The sequence below is a fragment of the Pelophylax lessonae genome (genome assembly GCF_965119305.1).
Source record: "Pelophylax lessonae genome assembly, chromosome: 1".
Taxonomy (NCBI): Eukaryota; Metazoa; Chordata; class Amphibia; order Anura; family Ranidae; genus Pelophylax; species Pelophylax lessonae.
The window spans coordinates 815044379-815064079 of record NC_138768.1 but is presented as its reverse complement, the minus strand read 5'-3'; positions in this window follow the sequence as shown (position 1 = coordinate 815064079).

The window sequence follows — 19701 nt, the reverse complement described above, 5'->3', positions numbered from 1 at the left end:
CTATACAATAATGCTATAGGAATCAATTTTTGTGTTCTTATACCTCTATGGGGTTTGCTTATGTTTGGATAAACTACCGTGAAAGCTACTAGTAGCCCTTTTAAACAAGAAAGTATTTATTTTGTTACTAGCCCTTTAAAATAAAATACACTGCCATGTTCACAAGGCAGCGGCCATATAGAGAACAAATGAAGTTAGTACTCATTTTGTTTTGTGCCAGTCCATTTGAATCTTTATTCTCTGCCTATTAATTCAGCTAATTAGAATTAAATGAAGCATGATAAATTGCAAGATTAACCAATAATTAAGCAGGCAGAGCGCTCATGTTTAATACACATGGCTGGCTCTTTTTCTTCTCTGATGGCAGTGTGTCATGCCTCTTATTTCCAGCAAAGACATGACTTCTGCACTGGAGCCCATTCCATACAGCGCATTGTACCACTTTCCCAGCTAATGTCTTCTGAAATCATTATCATTTTTTCCCCCTTTTTATCCTCATTGTGCAATACATTTTGTGGAAGGATCTTGTGATTATGGAGACACATGTACAACCATTAGATATGTATTGTTGGGAAAAACAAAAGACATAATTTGGGTTCCTTTAGTCCCCCAGCAAACGGCCATTACAACCAATTAGCATGCTGGATTTCAATTCTATGCTCACTATAGTTACATAGTCTGGTTGAAAAAAGACACAAGTCCATCTATTTCATCCAATTAAAGGGAAAAAAAATATTCTTAAAAAAAAAAGCATACAATCCTATATGATCCAGGGGAAGGCAAAAAAACTCCAGCAAAGCATGAACCAATTTGCTCCAGCAAGGAAAGAAATTCCTTCCTGATCCCCTGAGAGGCAATCAGATATTCCCTAGATCAATGTCACCTATAAATGTTAGTACCCATTTATATTATGTACATTTAGGAAAGAATTCAGTCATTTTTTTAAAGCAATCTTTAAAATAAATAAATAAAAGCTGGCCAGAACCAGCTCCCGAGGGAGTCTATTCCACATTTTCACAGCTCTTACTGTGAAGAAACCTTTCCGGAAATTGGAAATCAAATATATTTTCCTCTGGACGTAAAGAGTGCCCCCTTGTCCTTTGTGATGACCTTAACCACTTGCCTACAGTGCACTTTCACCCCCTTCCTGCCCAGACCGATTTTCAGCTTTCAGCGCTCTCACACTTTGACTGAGAATTACTCAGTCATGCAACTCTGTACCCATACAAAAATTGTGTCCTTTTTTTCACACAAATAGAGCTTTCTTTTGATGGTATTTGATCAATACTGGGTTTTTTATTTTTTGTGCTATAAATAAAAAAAGACTGAAAATATCGTGAAAAAACGCATTTTTCTTTGTTTCTGTCATAAAATTTTGCAAATTAGTAATTTTTCTTCACAAATTTTGACCAAAATTTATACTGCTACTTATCTTTGGTAAAAATAACCTAAGTAAGTGTATATTATTTGGTCTTTGTGAAAGTTATAGAGTCCACAAGCTATGGTGCGAATCATTGAAAATTGATCACACTTGCTCACACCTGATGTACTGAAGGCCTATCTCATTTCTTGAGACACTAAAAAGTCAGGAAAGTACAAATACCCCCCAAATGACCCCTTTTTGGAAAGTAGACATTCCAAGGTATTTAATAAGGGGCATTGTGAGTTTTCATTTTTCAAGTTGTCATTTTTTCCCACAACTCTTTGCAAAATAAAGATTTTTTTTTTCTTTTTTTTTTTTTTTTACAAATTGCCGTATTAACAGGTTATTTCTCTCACACAGCACATGTATACTTGCAACTACACCCCAAAACACATTCTACTACTCTGCCTGAGTATGGCGATACCACATGTGTGAGACTTTTTCACAGCCTGGCCACATACAGAGGCCTAACATTCAAGTAGCAGCATCCGGCATTCTAGGAGCACAAATTACACATATAATTTCCTGACAACCTATCGCACTTTTGAAGGCCCTGGAGCACCAGGACAATGGAAACCCCCATAAAATGACCCCATTTTGGAAAGCAAACAGCCCAACGTATAATTTTTGAGGCATAATGAGTCTTTTGAATATGTCATTTTTTTCCACAAGTTTTTGGAAAATGTGGAAAGAAAATGAAAACACATTTTTTTTTACACAAAGCTGTCCATTTATGCAATATTTCTAACACATAGCATGTACATAGCAAAAATTGCACCCCAAAATACATTCTGCTTTTCTTCCTGAGTATGGCGATACCACATGTGTAACACTTTTTCACAGCCTGACCACATACATAGGCCTAACATCCAAGTAGCGCTTTACACAAAGTTGTCCATTTATCCACTTTAAGACTGGGCCTATTTTTGACACTTGGTGTTTACAAGCTAAAATCATTTTTTTTGCTAGAAAATTACTTGGAACCCCCAAACATTATATATTTTTTTTATCAGAGACCCTAGAGAATAAAATGGAGATCGTTGCAATATTTTTTATCACACCATATTTGCGCAGCAGTCTTCCAGATGCGATTTTTTTGAAAAAAATTCACTTTTTTTAACAAAAAAATAAGAAAACAGTAAATTTAGCACAATTTTTTTCCATAATGTGAAAGATAATGTTACGCTGAGTAATTAGATACCCAACATGTCATGCTTCAAAATTGCGCACGCTCACAGAATGGCGCCAAACATTGGTACTTAAAAATCCCCATAGGCAACATTTTAAAAATTTCTGCAGGTTACTAGCTTAGAGTTACAGAGGAGGTCTAGGTCTCAAATTATTGCTCTCGCTCTAACGATCGCGGAGATACCTCACATGTATGGTTTGAACACCGTTTACATATGTGGGCGGGACTTGCGTATGCCTTTGCTTCTGCGCGCGAGCTAACGGGGACAGGGCGCTTTAATTTTTTTTTTTTTCCTATTTATTTTATTTATTATTTTTTTATTTTTACACAGTTTAAAAAAAAAATGTTTTGATCATTTTTATTCCTATTACAAGGAATGTAAACATCCCTTGTAATAGAAATAGGCATGACAGGTCCTCTTTATTGTGAGATCTGGGGTCAAAAAGACCTCACACCTCACAACTACACTAAAAAAGAAAAGAAAAAAAAAGCGGCCCTTTAAACCGGTTGCTAGGCAACGTCTTTTGATGTAGCTCCGGTCCTCCAAGACCATAGAGTTGAGTGAGGGCCATCTTGCCCTCACTCAACTTCCTGTCTCTGAGGATCCGGGACCGGATCGTTTTCCCCACTGCCGGCGGGTCCGGTAAGCTGGGAAAACGTCTGGGACGCGGCAGGAGGGGGGGTCACCTCTTCCCCTGCACCGTAAGGGTAATTCCGCGGCGAATCCGCCACTGGGACCACCCTTATCTGAAAGCCGACCGCCCGCCGTTTCAAAAAATACCGGGGTTATGGGGGCTATCTGCTGCCATAACTCCAGTATTTAGCTTTTAATGGCCGACGCATATAGTCGTTAGGCGGTCAGTAAGTGATTGCATGTATATGGCAAACAGGTGACGATGACTGATGGGGTGACAGGTGATGATGACTGATGGGGTGACAGGTGACAATGACTGATGGGGTGACAGGTGACGATGACTGATGGGGTGACAGGTGACGATGACTGACGAGGTGACAGGTGACGATGATTGATGAGGTGACAAGTGACGATGATTGATGAGGTGACAAGTGACGATGATTGATGGGGTGACAGATGACAATCACTGACAGGGTGACATGTGACGATGATTGATGGGGTGACAAGTGATGATCACTGATGGGGTGTCAAGTGACGATGATTGATAGGGTGACAGATGACGGTGACTGATGGGGTGACAGATGACGATGACTGATGGGGTGACAGGTGACGGTGATTGATGGGGTGACAGGTGACGGGCGATGGTCACTGATGGGTGACAGGTGACGGGCGATGGTGCACGGCGGTACTGATGGCAGTCTCTGGTGACCGGTGAATTTTAGGCTATGTTCACATGTGAGCGTAGCGATCGCGGGCAGAATCACTGCGATTCTGCCCGTGATCCAGAAATCATTGCAAATTGCGGGACGCCTGTGCGTTGCCCGTGATTTGCAATAGCACCCCAAACGCTGTGCGATGTTGCTGCAACGTCCGCCTGCCGAATCGCGGTAACATCACGCAAACAACGCATGACGCCCCAAAGAAGCTCTTGTACCTTTTTTGGGCGTCATGCGATGTTTGCGCGATGTTACCGCGATTCGGCAGGCGGAAATGGCGGCAACATTGCACAGCGTTTGGGGTGCTATTGCAAAAAACGGGCAACGCACAGGCGTCCCGCAATTTGCAATGATTTCCGGATCGCGGGCAGAATCACGGTGATTCTGCCCGCGATCGCTGCGCTCACATGTGAACGTTATGGGTGTCAATTTCTGGGCACTGATGAGGTGACTGTTGGGTGACAGGGGACATTGGGGGGGGGGCTGAGGACTGTGTGGGGGGACCTTTATTAGTGTGATTTTACTTTTGCAGGTACACAGTGCAGTAACTCACTATTTCTAGCTCTGCTCTCCTCACACTGGAAGCTGTATGAGGGGAGAAGAGCTAGTAACAGTGAGTTACTGCTCTTTGTTTACATTTTGTGATCGGCTGTGAATGGATTCACAGCCGATCACATAGTAAACAGTCACTGTCAGTGACTGTTTACTACTGCCGGTGACAGCTGTGTTCCTACGGAACACAGTGCCACCGACATGACCGCGCTGCGCGCTCCCGATCGCGCATGCGCGGTCATCTCCCGGCCGCCTCCATTGTGATCGGCTGTGTCATTGGAACACAGCCGATCACGTGGGAAACAGCCACGCCCAGTGGCTGTTTCCCCCCTGCCGGTGACCGGCTGTGTCCCGGGGACACGCCGACACCGGCAGTGCACGGCGGCGCGCCCGCGATCGCGCGCCTGCCGTGCATTTCCTGCGGACATCATATGACGTCCGCCCAGGGTAATAGCCGCACCGTCCCGCCGTCATATGACGGCGGGCGGGCGGTAAGTGGTTAAAGTGAAAACCTCAACACCAAATTCACTATATGAACTACTTATGTATTTATACATGTTGATCATATTGAGTTCCTCTAATCTATCCTCATAGCTGAGCTCTTCAATGCCTTTTATCAGTTTGGTTGCCCTTCTCTGCACTTTCTCCAGTTCCCCGATATCCTTTTTGTGAACTGGTGCCCAAAACTGAACTGCATATTCCAGATGAGGTCTTACTAATGATTTCTACATGAGCCAAATATTATCTTTCTCTCTGTAGTCCATACCTCTCTTAATACAAGAAAGGATTTTGCTGGCTTTTGAAACTGCTGCTTGGCATTATGATTTACCAAAACCCAAATCCTACTCCACCATTAATTCCCCCCAGTTATGCTCCCCCTAGTATGTATGATGCATGCATATTCATAGCCCCCAAGTGCATAACTTTACATATATCATCATTAAACCTCATTTGCCACATAGTTGCTCAATGAAACAGTGCGTTGAGGTTGGCTTGTAAGTTGGAGACGTTCTGTAAGAACGTTTTTCCATTGCATAGCTTGGTGTCATCTGCAAAGACTGAAATGGTACTTTTAATCCCAGAGCCTATATCATTTATAAATATATTAAAAAGTAAGGGTCCCAACACTGAATCTTGGGGTACACCACTGATAACCTTAGACCCTTCAGAGTATGAATTATTAACCACTACTCTCTAAATTCGGTCTTTTAGCCAGATTTCTATTAATTTACTGTATAAACTGATTTTTCCAAGCCTGTAGACTTTACCTTACACATTAACCATGTGTGTGTTTGAAACGCTTACTACATCCACAGCCACAGCCACATCCACAGCCACCCCTCTGTCCAATGTTTTACTTACCTCCTCATAAAAAGAAATCAGATTTGGTTCAGAACTTCTGTCTTTCATGAATCCATGAATATACTTAACATATTTTTCCAGCAAGAACTCACCTATGTGGTCTTTTATTAAACTATGCAGTACCTTCCTGACTATAGAAGTTAAACTAACAAGTCTGTAGTTACTTGGTAAAGGCTTTGATCCCTTGTTAAATATAGGCATCACATTGGCCTTACGCCAATCCAGTAGTACTATTCCAGTCATTAAAAAGTTCCTAAAAATTAGAAACAAAGGCTTTGAAATTACAGAGCTCAATTATTTTAGGATCTGTAGGTGTTTGCCATTTGGTCCAGGTGCTATATTCACCTTCTATTTGTTTAAATATTTCTGGAACAGAGACAGGTACGGCTCATCACCGTGAGATGCCTGGAGATATCCGCAACTCCAGCCTTCCCAAAACTTTTTCACTCAATTTGGAGATACACATAGACCAAGGGGGGATAGTTAGACATGGCATTTAAAATTTTTATAAGATGTTGATATTTTCCTCGATCCCAGGCCCTCATGTCTCTTGAGTGAACAAGAATTAAACCTACCTATGCTGGAAGCTCTAAAGGGTGAAGTTATTGATTATGTACACTCTATCTCAGTATATATGAGGATTAAAGAAATTAACTATAAACTTTTTACTAGGTGGTATTATGTCCCATCCAAACTACATAACATCAATTCAGCAATGCCATTTGAGTGCTGGAGAGAGTGTGGGGGTGAGGGAACGCATGCTCATATCTGGTGGCAGTGCCCTAGGATCCAGCTACTGTATATTAGGAGAAAGTTTTGAATATCATTAAATTGATTAGTAATTTTGAAATTGGGCAACACCCCTGTGTTTATTTCATGCTACTAGCGAGACAAGGAAAAAATACAAAATGTCTATTATTCCCTTTTTGTTAAATGCAGCTAAGGTACTGATCCTGAAACCCCAAATGAAGGAAACAACATAAGGTGTAAAAATGAGATAGAGGAGGAATGGAATAATCTCAGCTTACGAACCCCTTACCACCCCCCCTCCCCTTTTTTTCCCCCTGTCCTCTTTCACAGTAACTTAGAATAGTGAATCTGCTCACGGTTAAAGATTACCCACAATAGGCTTACATAAGAAATCAGGGTGGAAGAGAGGGAGGGACAAAGGGGATGGGTAGGGGAGTATGATGAGGTAAGGGTAAAACTGGAGAGGTGCAACTCTCCCTTCTTTTTGCCCCTAAAACATCACAAACATCACACATGTTTTTTTTTCTGTTTTAACCATGCTGTTTTTTTGGCATGCTTTTCCCCTTTTGAGGGGTGAAGGGAGCTTAGACCAGGTGGAGAAGTTGCGTAACCCCTTAGATCTGTCCCTTGGGGGGGGAGGGGGGGCGGGGGAAGATCTGCTGAAGTTTTTTGCATTCAGAAGTAGGGTGTCTCCGCCTCTCATGCTATCTCTTGCCTCCTCCTAGGGGAAAAATCTTGTTATATTTGGAAATTATGATAAGGTTCAGGGAGATTCCCCTTTTATATATATATGTAGGTATCGTATTTATGTTTTATCATGTCTGAGATCTAAATTTTTGTGAATTAGGATGTATTTATGATGATGTGCTGTATTTTGTATTTTTTTTTTTTTAATTAATAAAAAAAGATTTAAACAATAAATATTTTTGGTCCATATACATTTTGAGCCATCGTGGATCATTTGGGGCTGTGTCAATACCATCTCCATTATGGACATGAGCTCCCCCATGCTCCTTTGTATACACAGAGCTGAAGAAGGTTTTTAATAAATTTGCCTTCTCTTGGTCCGCAGTCCTCCAGTCTAGATTATTTTGTAAAGGGCTTACTTGCTCAGACCTGACCTTTTTATTAGTAATATATTTTAAGAATTCTAGGAGGTTTGCCCTACCATCTTTTGCAATCTGTCATTCATTTTGAATTTTTGCAGCCTTGATTTCCTTTTTACATATTCTGTTATATTTGTTGTAACATTTAGGCAAAGATAGTGTTTTTTCATTTTTATATTTTTTAAAAGCTCTTTTGCTATTATTTTTATCTTTTTAAACTTTGGCTGTGAGCCAAATTGGTTTTATTTTAAGGCTTTTAAACGTATTGCACATGGGAAAATACAGTATACAGAATATACAGAACCATTTCTGTTCTGTGTTAATCACTGCCAATATTCCCTTCCAGTCTAAGTCTTGGAGAGCAGCCTTCATCCTTGGAAATTTTACTCTCTTAAAGTTGACAGAGAAGTAGGGCCAAAGCTCTTTTGAATAAAAAAAACAAAACTGAAGAAAGTCCTGGGAGCGGACAACCTGCTAAGTGCCAAACCCTTTCAGAGAAAGTGCATACAAAAGCCAACCTAGTAGAAAAAGAACCCCACCAGGGAAGAGCACATCAAGGGCTATAAATAGTGGTATAAAAATACAATTTATTGGACATCAAAATACAACATATAAAAGCCATAGACCAAGTGTGTCAAGTGTGTCACTTACCCAAAGAGGGAGAACCCCAAACCCAGAACAATCCTCCCATCCCTTCCAAGCGTCCCCCCATCCAAAAGGGCCCACCCCCACTCCAGCTCTTTTGGTCCTACTTCTCCTGTGGGTAACATGAGTGAACTTAGTTCTAAAGTCTGATGTTGGCTGATGTCACTCAGCTGGTCCAGGCTCTGGAGCAATCCTGACTTTAATGTCGGGATCCACCCAGATACCCGGACCAGCAGCTGGATAGAATGCATCAAGATATAAAACCTTCTGCCTTCAGAACCACTTTAACGCATTCTATGAATTAAGATAAAAAACATTGTGACTTTAAACCCCTTTAAGCCCTGGCTTTGGTTACTGGTAACATTTCTTGCTCTCTTACTTTTGCTCTTTTTGGGGAAAATATTCCCAATAGGAGGGCCATGTTTAAACTCTGAGTCCTACAGGACAAATTGGGTCGGTTTTAAATGGCACTGCTATATATTTTACTACTTGCTTTGCTATGTGTGACTCTCTTTGGGTTCAATCAGATGTTGATTTGTGCTGATATTATGATTACCTAAATCTTACATAAACTAAACCTTTTCTTCATCAAAAGTGGTGTGTTTATCCTTCATGTGATATTCAAGGTGACATTTGGTTACAGACTTACGGTGGTGTCAGCAGGGGTTGTGAAGAGAATAGGGATCCCATTATACTCAGTGGCTCCTGAGGGGGTAGCGCTTCATAAGCACCCGTGTCAGTGTTAAATACTTTGTCTCAACCCTCTAATACTTTGTCTGCACAGCTTGTCTGTTAAAAGAAGTTTAAAATTATCATACTTACTGGTCACCGGGTGAAAATAAAGGAAAAAAGCCAAAAAAAGAAAAAGGCAGTCACCACATCTAAGCATTTGTTTTTGTTGCAATAAAAAAATGTTTTTTGAGCTAAATACCTCTTAAAGTCTCCTCTAAGGAGGCTTTAATGCTTTCCATTTTTTTATTCTTTTTTTATTAAACAAGTGGTTTTTTTTTTTTTGTTTTTATTTGTTTTTTTTTTATGGAAGTGATTGTTGTTTTTGTGAAACAGCTCAAGGGATGGTGCCCTGTTTAGATGCACATTTTACATAACATCGGTAACAGCAAACTCCCAACTCATCTAGGATGATTATTTGTCCCTCTGTAGAATCCATTGTTCTTCTAAGCATTAAAAGTGGAAAGTCTCTTTGGCGGTGGCTGCCATTGTCTCTTATTTATGTCCTGGTAAAGATGTACAGCGCTATGACAGGTCACATTCAACAAAACAGAAATATGGTTTTCACAGATTGTCTGAAACACATTTACAGCTGTTGGAATTTATTGCTTTGCGTGCTTTAAAATCAATGTTTCAATTATTCGGAAGGATATGGATCAAGTCCTCTCATATTTACCCCCATTTTTTTTTTTTTTTTGGAGGGGAAAATGTACATATATAAAATACATTTTATACGCCAAGCATCCTCTCACACAGAATATACTCCACCAAGGCTGTAAAGCCATAAACGCTCCTGTCCCTGCAAGCCAGAGATATTGACTCCCGGGGGGGAAAACAATGACATGAATAAAATAAAAATAAAAAAGTTAATTATCGTTTGTGTTTGTAATTTAATTAAAGATGCTGTAAAGTTTTAGTGTGTTTTTTCCCCTCTCTCTCTTACCCAGGTGATGATGTTTAAGGTCTCTGAAAAGCTATTTGTGCCGGTGAGATTAAAGTGCATTTTAAAATGTTCCTCGAGCACTTTCACATTTGTTGATAGATTTTTAAATTAAACTTTGAATTGTAATCTAAATTACCTCCAACAATTCATGGTCCTTATAATGAACTCCCACCATTCCAGCTGTCATCCCACGATGATATACTGTAAATGGTAACCGCCGTGGGCTTCATTGAATAGTGTTTTAGCATCGCGGCATTATATTAGTTGCATACAAACCTCAAACGGAAATCAAAGTACCAGTATCGGGCTGACTTAAGGTATTATTAGAACCTCTTCTCTATCATCAGATTTTGACAACAGGCGTAATGCTTTTTTCTCCTGTGTTGAATTATATCCAAACATCGCATTCAACGTTAAGGTAAAGAAAAAAAAAATATCTAGCTTAAATCATTTAAGACGCCAATGCGAATGCTTGAATGGTAAGTGAACTCAGTAATGATATGCATTGGTACAAAGCTGAATTGGTTATTTCCTAGTTATCTCATAACATCACTTACTAGAACAGCTAAATCAAATAAAATTAGATCTTTTGTTTAAATAAAAAAAATTATGAAAATATTGTTGGGTTTATTTAAAAGGAACGTTGGGGTTATTGTTATTTTATTTTATTTATCCTGCTCCGTAGTATTTTACAGTGGAGTTTATAGCACATACACACAAGTGAAACTTCACCAGAGTATACTGCAAAGTGCTGTTGTTTTGTATAATAATCACTTATAAAAAAAATAAAAAAAAGGTTAAGACAGGTGGTAAATGCTGAAGGAGCTTGCGGGAGTCGCTTTTATGCACAAGCAGCCAATCAGATGTTTTGATACAGATCCTCCACTTTGGCATGGATTACATGACCACTTCTTTAGCCCCTGGGGTTTTGATGTATGAGAGTTGCAGTAAAAAATCTAAAATGTGTTTTTAATGCACATTTAAACCCCAAAAACAAAAAAATAGAAGAAAACATATTGCAGCTTACTAGTCTTTAGGGGAGGTGACTGCATTTGTTTGTTTGCTTTTGTTCAGGTTTTTTCTCTTTGGGCCCTTTCACATGATTGGACCTGATCGGGCCACCCATTCTACTCTATGGGGCAAGATCCGCTGAAAACAGACGAATGGCGATACGTTCGCCATTTGTCCAACGGATCGCATCGGATGGGATCAGATGAAAATGGACAGATGGCCCTTTTTCCTCCAATCTCCCCATAGAGGGGAGCGGGACTCTGACAGGTCCGTCTCTGCACAGTGAGCAGAGACGAACCTGTCATCCGCCTGCCCAGCAGGGATCAACGGAGCGATTCCCACTGAGCAAGCGAAGTCTGTGAAAACAGGTCTGCCCCATGTGAAAGGGGCCTTTATGTTCATCTAATAATTTTGCCAGTGAAACACTCCAAACCCTAGGATGACAAATGCTCACTCAGCTTTCTGTATCAGGATGTAGTGCATCCGTGAGTGTTGGCTTTAATAGTATGTGGGAACTGCTTCTACCCGATTTTGGGCACATCCTCCTGCCATGACACAGTTAAACAGATTGTATATAATACGCAAATTTATTCAGAGGCAGCTGTACACTTGAAATAAGAGAAATGCAGTTTTGTGCCCTACGTTTGCCCATTCTTTACACCTGTGGGACATAAGTTGTAGGAGACAGAAAAACAGCTCCTTCCTAGCAGTACGTACCATGTTTGAGAACAGGTGCATGCAGAATACCTCTTTGCTCTTTACTCGGGGGGAGTGGCTTTTCCATGCTGTATAATCTTTTTTCCAACCCCTCGGGTAGTTTATCTTACCAGTCAGGGTGGGAGAGAGATCTGGAAATAGCCCCTGAGGCGGAGGATTGGCATAAATAGAGCACACATATTTATAAAGTTATTCTAAGCATCTGATCGAGGCTGACTATAAAGTGCATGCCAGATGGTACCTGGTCCTGGAGAGTCTATGGAAAATGTATCTGGGAGTGTCTGCCTCCTGCTTTAGGGGTTGTGGCTAGATAGTTTTGGTTCTACACACAAAATGCAGTAATTCATGCAAAAAGAGCCATGACTAAGTATTGAGTGCATACAATACTGTACATGGACATACTTTTCAGTAAGCCGACATTTCTGTATTAAAAATCTTTTTTTCATTGGTCTCTTGTAATATTCTAATTTTCTGAGATACTAAATTGTGGGTTTTCACTAGCAGTAAGCCATAATCATCAAAATATAAGAAAGAAATGCTTGAAATATATTACTCTACGTGTAATGCATTTATATAAAATATATGAGTATCACTTTTTAAATTGAATTACTGAAATAAATTAACTTTTTGATGATATTCTAATTTTATGAGATGCACCTGTATATGGGGAATAGGGTATCTTGCTGATTGGACTCAATCTGGAGATGAACTCATCAAGCAACCCAATAAAAAAACTGATATCAATGCAGCCTTGATGCAAAGTAAAATATGCCTTCTCCAGAAGCAAATAGCAAAGGACTTTGTATTAAGGCACATGAATATTGCACTGCCAACCAGCAACATATGATCCTGCTTGAGGAGAGTTAAGGATCATATAGACATCCTGAATAATCTGTTCAAGAAAAAATTCAACCCTGAGCCTGGGAGAGAAATTAACTTTTGTGACCTCAAGTGCAAGATTTCTTCTACAGAGGATCAAGGATGCGATTTACGGGGGCCCAAATGAGGGTGTGCCTCAAGACTGGATAAGGGGCCCTAATGTGTGAAAGATTCAGTGAGAATGAATGTTTTAGCCTTAAATTACAAAAGTAATTTTAGAATAGAAACACAAGAGAGTTAGAAAAGAATGCCTAGCTTGAAAGAGTGTTAGACTACACACTTACAGTATCTCACAAAAAATAAATATTGTAAATATTTTATTATATCTTTTCATGTGACAACAATGAAGAAATGACACTTTGCTACAATGTAAAGTAGTGAGTGTATAGCTTGTATAACAGTGTAAATTTGCTGTCCCCTCAAAATAACTCAACACATAGCCATTAATGTCTAAACCGCTGGCAACAAAACTGAGTACACCCCTAAGTGGAAATGTCAAAATTGGGCCAAATTAGCCATTTTCCCTCCCCGGTGTCATGTGACTCGTTACAAGGTCTTAGGTGTGAATAGGTAGCAGGTGTGTTAAATTGGGTGTTATCGCTCTCACTCTCCTATACTGGTCACTGGAAGTTCAACACAGGTCAGCCTGTCAGTGCTCAGACCATACGCCGCACGCCGCACACTGCACCAAATTGGTTTGCATGGCTGTCATCCCAGAAGGAAGCCTCTTCTAAAGATGATGCACAAGAAAGCCGCAAACAGTTTGCTGAAGACAAGCAGACTAAGGACATGAATTACTGGAACCATGTCCTGTCATAAGGGGGTGAGTTATGGGTCACATTTTTCAAGACCCTGTTTATATGTGATTATGGTACCTTGCTGATTTGACTAAATTCAGAGAATAACTCATCAAGGAACCCAGTGTGTCTTTTTCTGGTTGTACACAGTACAGTTGGGTGTGACATTGGTTTGGACAAAATGTATTTGTTACAAAACATGCTGCTTTTCTGAAGAACACACAGATTTCATAAAGCTACTTGCTGTTTTAACACACTCACCCCCTTATGGTATCAGTAGATACCATGAATATCCACTCAGTAAGTGCTCTACATGTAGGCTGGGGATCACACAAGGTAAATGCATGATAAAAATACCACCATACCAATTACCTAAATGTAGCACAAAAGAGTCATCACACCTTCTCCATGAGGCCTCTATCACGTACCTGGTAGCAGAGCCTTAAATGATGAGGAAGGCATCTCTTACACCTCTGACTCTGGACCCCTGGAGCCTTAAACAGAAGACGCAGGAGTGCAGAGTGGCATGAGTTCCTGTAGGACTTGCCAGCAGCAGAGCGGACATCCACGCCAGGCAGAAGAGGTCCTCAGTAGTCTTCAGTGAAGCCGGCAGACTGGTAGACAGCTGGAGGATTGTAGACTGAAGCAGGCTGGTACTAGTGACAGCGGGCAGTTGAGGCATCCGCTGGTAGCAGACTGTAGAACAGCAGGCACAGCAGGAAGAGTCAGGCAAGCTGGGTTGTATACTGGCAGGACAGATCAGGTACAGAGGAGCAGACAATAGTGTGGTCTGGGTACAAGCTGGGTTTAGGAGCCAATCAGTGCAACAGAGGAAAATTGAGCAGATAGTGGAGGTCAAAGACAAGCCGGAGTTCAGAGAGTGGACAGACAAGCCGGGTCAGCAACTGGAATCAGGATCCAGGATAACAGGAACACAGGATGTGGGGAAGACTGAAAGTCAAAGGAGCACTGATAATGAGCACTGGCTGAGTTTAAATAGCTTGCTTGGTGCCAACATCTGTCAGAGGTGCACGTGTGCACCGTTGCGCATGAGAATACGCAACAAATTGTGTGGACATGCAAGTTCATGCATGCGCATTAGCCAATCCTGGATTCTTGCAAGCATGAAAGAGAACAGGTTTTGGCCTGTGCACAGAAGGTTTTTCCTCCACACCATGGTTCCAGACCAGGTTCCAAGGAGGATTCTGTTCTGCAGTGGACCCTCTAATAGGGGTACAATCACTTGGCAAGGTGCATCTCATGCCAAACCACCCTACCTATGGGACCTCCATCACCAACCACCACTGCTCCCTCTCCCAAACTTACTGCTCTTCTATCCGGTGTCTAATTTTTTACTCTTTTTCACCCAGAGGGTTAACTTGTAAGTTGACCTTTGTTCCCCAGTAGACATTTACACTGCGGAAGCACCCTCTTTCTCTTCATCAAGAAAATCAGACCAGACATTGTTACTTAACCAGAGCTTCTTTTACTGAAGTAAATCATTGGTACATGCATTTCCTTGTTTATTAATCACAGAACAGTTCAACATTCCAAAGAAACGTTGCATTATCTATTCCTTATTTTAGTGCTGAGGCTGTTGGACTTGTTGGATAGCAACTTGGTACAGCAACTACATCGCCACATGTATGGTCTCACTTCTGACTCCCAAGAGCCCTGAGGCCCCACCTCCTCCTGCACATATCCCTTCCCAACTGGAAGTGACACATGCAGAGGGAAGACACACCACAGCACACCAATAACCCCTGAGTTAACAAACGTTAACCCAATAAATGCAAAATACCATTAACCTCAAGGCACCTGAATCGGCGGCTCCCCTGACAGGGGGGGGGGGTCGTCACTGGTAATCAGATCATTGATTACCACTGCAGACCCTCGGGGGGGAGTGCCACTAGAACCACCAGGGATGCCCACCCATGACCCCAGGGATGCCCACCTATGACCCCAGGGATGCCCACTATGGCCACCAGGGATGGTAATCAGGGCTCAGGGAGCCCCCCATTGCCCTCCCCATCAGTGCTGCCCACCAGTGCCCTCCCTATCAGTGCTGCCCACTAGTGCCCATCATTGCCATCTATCAGTGTCGCCCACCAGTGTCCATTATTGCCCACCAGTGCCGCCTATCAGTGGCCATTAGTGGCCATCAGTGCCACCCGTCAGTGCCGATCAGTGCCGCCTATCAGTGCCTACCACTGCCGCCTATCAGTGCCCATTAGTGCCCATCAGTGCCACCTATCAGTGCCCATCAGTGCCACCTATTAGTGCCCATCAATGCCGCCTATCAGTGCCCAGCAGTGCCGCCTATCAGTGCCCACCAATGCTGCATATCAGTTCTCCCTATCAGTGCCACATATCAGTGCCTATCAGTGCCGCCTATCAGTGCCGCCTATCAGTGCCACCCCATCAGTGCCACCCCATCAGTGCCTCCTCATCAGTGCCTGTCAGTGCAGTCTCATCAGTGCAGGAAAAAACGTATTTATTTACAAAATTGTATAGCATAAACAAAAAAACTTTTTTTTTTTCAAACTTTTCGGTCTATTTTTATTTGTTTAGCAAAAAGGAAAATCGCAGAGGTGATCAAATACCACCAAAAGAAAGCTCTATTTGTGGGGCGAAAATGACATTAATTTGGTGTAGGTACAGTGTTGCATTGACCACGCAATTGTCATTCAAAATGCAACAGCGCTAAAAGGGGAAAATTGGCCTGGGCAGGAAGGGGGGAAAGTGCCCTGTATTGAAGTGGTTAAACCTAGCGCCCAAAAGATTACAACAGGGGAATGATATGGTCTAATGCCTAACTAATTTGTTACAAAACACATGTAAAGAGGAACATACCAGTTTCAGAAAACAACATAAATATAATGGCAGTACACCAATCACTTTTGAGTCACCTGTGAAAACCCCCGAGAGGAGCACAGCCAAATATGCCCTACTGTCTTGAAATGGGAGGCATTGAATGTCATCTTCTCTTAGAGATCAAACAGTTACTCTCACTGCTCCAGTCACCTCTACCGCACCTGGTCACCCCACCATGTGCACTGACATGTTCTCACTTTTAACTTGAGAAAACCTACCAATCACAGAGAGAACATGCAGCAAAGGGAATTCATTAAGCAGATTAATTGCATTCCCTTAAAGACCCTCTAGCTGATCTACACTTTCTATTAATCCTGGTGACCATTGTCAATGAGAGAGAGAGAGTGAGAGAGAATGCAAAATGTTGTAGTTACCACCTGAATAGGAGAAAGTGGATATCTTCCAAAGAGAACACTTGTTCGGATGACAACTGTCAAAGGTGGAATTTCCCCTCATTTTGGAAAAATGTACGCATATTTTGCATGGGGTCTCTAGGGACAGGAAGTGCAAAGAAACATGACTCAAGGGGCTAAGAACAGTAATGAAATCCAGACAGAGGTTCTCTCTCTTCACAACACTATCTAAAATAGAGTTAAAATTTAAAGACATATCTAATGCAGTTACAATGTTGTATGCATTCAATAAATACAGTATATTTTTAAAGTCATCAATTATATGTCCCTGATTTTGGACATACTATAGATTGAGAGAGAGAAGGTCAGCACCCAATCAAGCTCTGCTGCATTGTACAGGTAGTATGTTGCTGATAGTGAACATGCTGGTAAGAGGAGAGAGCAGAGTGCAGAATGTAGGAAACATTACCAGTTTTGCTGTCCATCCACACTGGTTTACAGAAATCTACCTGAACTGGGTTTTGACACAGGACCTAATAATTCTGGCTTGAATGTGCAGACTATTCTTACAAATATGCAGCTGTCCTTGGTCTTCCCTGGGGTAAGGGATGCTGACTTTGTAATTTTTTCATCCCCTGGTTGTTTGTTGGACTGCACTGATCCCACTTGTTTGGATTTGGTAAGCTTTAATGACCTCAGTGCCTCCTGAGGAAGCTAAAATGTGAAACACATAGAGATGTGATCTCGCCCCTTTATGCAATGTAATTTAGAGAATATTATGCTTTGTAGATCCATAACTTTAATCTGTTTTAACTAGTGATCGACCGATATCGTTTTTTTATTGCCGATACCGATATTTTGGTCATCGCATATCGGTATCGGCCTATATCTGCCTATATTTTCGGACATTTAAAAAAATCTTTTTTTTTTTAACAGGTACTGTTGTGGAGGGATCTGGGGGTCTAAAAGACAACCAAACCCCTCCTCTGCACTTAAAAGCATTCAAAACGCCAAGTTTGGCTGTTTTGAACGCTGTCATTTTTTTGAATTTGGTGCCGAGTACATGACATCACTTCCGGGTTTTTACATGGAGATCTGATCAGAGCCAAATGTGGCTTTGATCGGGTCTCCTCTTTGGCGGCCCTGCAGGTAGGATGCCCAGGCCCCCCCCCCCCCCTGGGACGGGAGACCCGGTCGAGCCGCGAAAGGTGGCGGGAGGGGGGGGACATCCCCTCCCACTCCTTGTAATGACAGCCGAGCGGCTTCTCAGCTGCATTGGTTGTCATTACAAGACAGCCGAAACGTCAGCTATGGATGCCGGTACCGGGGTGAGGCCTCTAGCTGCAGGCATCACTCTGGTACAGAACTTTCCCGAAATATCGACAATATCGGTAACCTCAGGGGCCGATCCCGATATATCAGGGAAAGTGCAGATTGGCCCTCGATATATCAGCTTTGCCGATAATCGGTGGATCCCTAGTTTTAACGTTGGTATCAATATACACTGATATGTTGGTAGGAGATGCAAGGTGCTCTATTACTTTCTAACCTTATGTGAGATAACATCTGTTGATTTTTAGCCTTTTTTTAACTACTTTTTATGTGAAATACTAAACATCATTAAACTGTTATATTTTAAACTTTACTGCATAGATGTGTATCAATCCCTGAGAGTTTAAGCACCAAATAAAGGTCCCACTTTTTCTTTTTTCTGTGAGTCATTAAGCTATGTAAGCCCCTTTCATTAAAAGTAAACTAAAGGCCTTTAAAGTAGAAAGAAAAGGGTAAAAGTGGACCCCACTCTCCCCCACATCTGTTACTAATGACATAACTGCACTGCACACATACAAATAAACACATTTATTAAGACCTGCTTGCTTCTTCTTTTACTGCATGGCCTCATGCCTTCTCCTTTACCCACCAACACCATTTTCAAAAGATGACATCATTGGTAGCCAGCTTCTTCTTCCTTGTTCTATGCTGACCCACCAATGGGATGGTGCATATTGTATATGCACCATACAAGATCAGGGGCAGGGCAGCTGCCCCAATTTACATGCAGTGCATGCATTAGATCTAGTACGGTGAATGTGCAGTATGAGATCTAGCACACCTTGTTAGTGTTCAATAATACCCCACCCTGAACTCACTCTTATATGGTGTATGCACAAGATAAAGCGAGATTACCCTGAGGCACTGGTGACATGAAAATAAATTGTAAGTTTAACCCAAAATGTTTTTTTTTTTAATGTCTTTTATGGCTTTATTTGTTGGGCAATATTTCATTATTACGACTTTTTAAACACTTTGAGAGAGATTTACTAAAACTGGAGCACTCAGAATCTGGTGTAGCTGTACGCGGTAGCCAATCAACTTCTAAGTTCAGCTTGTTCAATTAAAGAGGAAGTGCTTTTTCTCTTTTTTCTTACCTGCAAAGTAAAGGCATAATGTGCTAGTATGCATAGCATACTGGCACATTATGTGACACTTACCTGCAAACAAAGCCCTTGTCGTCCCCTCTGGAGGCCACATCCATCTTCACCCATCTTCCTTCCAGGTCAGCAGACTCCGGCTGTGTAACTGGCCAGAGCCACGAGACGTCACTCCCGTGCATTAAGGTTACCACCTCATCCCTTTAAACCAGGACACATATTAATTACACAGGTTCTGAGGCTAATATAATGCACAAAAGGCACTGAGTTTAATTGCTACCTTTATCAGCCCCAGAACTAGTGTTGAGCGAACACGGACTGTATTATTCGTGTTCGTACCGAATAATTGGATTTTTTGTACCCGAACACGGACACGGACACTTTACTGTATGTTCGGGTAAAAATCCGTGTTCGGTCGTTTTATTTCCGGGTTTTGCATGCTTTGGCGCTCTTTTCATGGCGGGCTTTCAACAGCCAATCAACAATCGTTTAACTGGTGTGCCTTAAGCCATCCCAGCCATGCCTGCAAATGTCTCAGTAGCTGTGATTGGCCGTCTGAAGCATGTGACCAAGTCTTTATAAGTTCGAG